Below are 2,772 nucleotides of genomic sequence, written 5' to 3'. Positions count from 1 at the left end.
TGTATAGGTTGGTCATAGCTTTTCTTCCAAGGAGCAAGCATCTTTTAATTTCATGGCTGCAGTCACCGTCTGCAGTGATTTTAGAGCCCAAGAAAATAAAGTCTTTCACTGTTTCCATGGTTTCCCCATCTATTTGCCATGAAGTAATGGGACCAGATGCCTTAATCTTAGTTTTCTGAATATTGAGTTTTAAGCCAACTTTTTCACTCTCCTCTTTCACTTTCATCAAGAAGTTCTTTACTTCTTTGCTTTCTGCCATAAGGGTGGTGTCATCCAGCCCAGCATTTCTCATGATGTACTCTGCATGTAAGTTAAATGAGCAGGGTGACAATATACAGCCTTGACGTACACCTTTCCCGATTTGGAACCAGTCTGTTGTTCCATGTCCAGTTCTAACTGTTGCTTCCTGACCTGTATACAGATTTCTCAGGAAGCAGGTCAGGTGGTTTGGCATTCCCATCTCTTCCAGAATTTTCCACACTTTGTTGTGATTCACATAGTCAAAGGCTTTGACATAGTCAATAAAGCAGAAGTAAATGTTTTTCTGGAATTCTCTTGCTTTTTTGATGACCCAGTGGATGTTGGCAATTTGATCTCTGGTTCCTCTCCTTTTCTAAGTCCAGCTTGAACATCTGGAATTTCACAGTTCACATACTGTTGAAGCCTGGCTTGGAGAATTTTGAATATTATTTTTCCACTGTGTGAGATGAGTGTAATCGTGCAGTAGTTCAATTTGAACTACTGCACAATTTGAAATAGTTCAACTGGAATTCCATCACCTCCACTAGCTTTGTTCATAGTGATGCTTCCTAAGGCCCAATTGACTTCACATTCTAGGTGAGTGATCACACCATCGTGGTTATCTGGGTCATGGAAATCTTTTTTGTAGAGTTCTGTGTATTCTTGCCACCTCTTCTTAGTATCTTCTGCTTCTGTTAGGTCCATACCATTTCTGTCCTTTATTGTGCTCATCTTTTCATGAAATGTTCCCTTGGTATCTCTGATTTACTTGAAGAGATCTTTAGTCTTTCCCATTCTGTTGTTTTCCTCTATTTCTTTGCATTGATTGCTGAGGAAAACTTTCTTATCTCTCCATGCTATTCTTTGGAACTCTGAATTCAAATGGGTATGTCTTTCCTTTTCTCCTTTGCTTTTTGCTTCTCTTCTATTCACAGCTATTTGTAAGGCCTCCTCAGACAACCATTTTGTCTTTTGGCATTTCTTTTTCTTGGGGATGGTCTTGATCATTGCCTCCTGTACAATGTCACGAACCTCCATCCGGAGTTCTTCAGGCACTCTGTCTATCAGATCTAACCCTTTGAATCTATTTGTCACTTCCACTGTATAATTATAAGAGAATTGATTTAGGTCATACCTGTATGATCTAGTGGTTTTCCATACTTTCTTTTATTTAAGTCTGAATTTGGCAATAGGGAGTTCATGATCTGAGCCACAGTCAGCTCCCAGTCTTGTTTTTGCTGACTGTATATAGTTTCTCCATCTTTGACTGAAAGAATATAATCAATCTGATTTCAGTATTGACCATCTGGTGATGTCCATGTGTAAAGTCTTCTCTTGTATTGTTGGAAGAGGGTGTTTGCTATGGCCAGTATGTTCTCTTGGCAAAGCTCTATCAGCCTTGCTTCATTTCATACTCCAAGGCCAAATTTGCCCGTTACTCCAGGTATCTCTTGACTTCCTACTTTTGAATTCCAGTCCCCTATAATGAAGAAGACATCTTTTTGGGGTGTTAGTTCTAGAAGGTCTTGTGGGTCTTCATAGAACCATTCAAATTCAGCTTCTTCAGCATTATTGGTCAGGGCATAGACTTAGATTACTGTGATATTGAATGGCCCAACCCACAGAACTGTGTCTGAGTATCTCCTGTGGAGGTCCAGGTCAGTAGTGGCCTGCCTCAGGGGCAGGAACTCTGGGTTGAGCAGACCTGGGTATGGCATAAGGCCTCTTGGAGGAGGTTGCCATTAGCCCTGCCATAGAACTGCCAGAACTTACACAGGACTGGAGAAACAGACTCTTGGAGGGCACAAACCAAATCTTGTGTACACCAGGACCCAGAGAAAGGGGTAGTGACCCCACAAGAGACTGACCCAGACATGCCCATGAGTGTCCAGGAGTCTCCAGCGGAGGTGTGAATTGGCATTGGCCTGATGCAGGGTTGGGGGCACTGACAACAGCAGTGCACGCATGGCACCTTTTGAAGGAGGTCGCCATTATCTTCATTACCTCCACCATAGTTTGGCCTCAGTTCAAGCAACAGGGAGGGAACACAGCCCCACCCATCAACAGAACAATATCTTGTAATAACCCATAATAGAAAAGAATCTGAAAACAAATATATATATATATATGTACAACTGAATCACTTTGCTGTACACTTGAAACTAGTACAACATTTTAAATCAACTATGCTTCAATTTTTTAAATTGGGAGGAGAAAAAGAAAATTCCCCTTTGAATGTGTAGTTATTCATGCATGCATGTTCAGTCATGTCGAACTCTTTGTGACCCTATGGGCTGTAGTCCACCAGGTTCCTCTGTCCATGGTATTTTCCAGGCTAGAGTACTGGAGTAGGTTGCTATTTCCTCCTCCAGGGAATCTTCTTGACCCAAGGATTGAACCTACATCTCCTGTATTGGCAGGGAGATTCTTTACCACTGAGCCACCAGGGAAGCCCATCTTGTCATTCACTACCCCCCTGAAACCTGACCTCCTCACAGTCCTCCCCATCTCCACTCATGGTAACATAATTCT

Source organism: Bison bison, unplaced genomic scaffold (genome assembly GCF_000754665.1).
Source record: "Bison bison bison isolate TAMUID 2011002044 unplaced genomic scaffold, Bison_UMD1.0 scf7180017864466, whole genome shotgun sequence".
Lineage (NCBI taxonomy): Eukaryota > Metazoa > Chordata > Mammalia > Artiodactyla > Bovidae > Bison > Bison bison.
Note: the sequence above shows the minus strand (reverse complement) of the source record.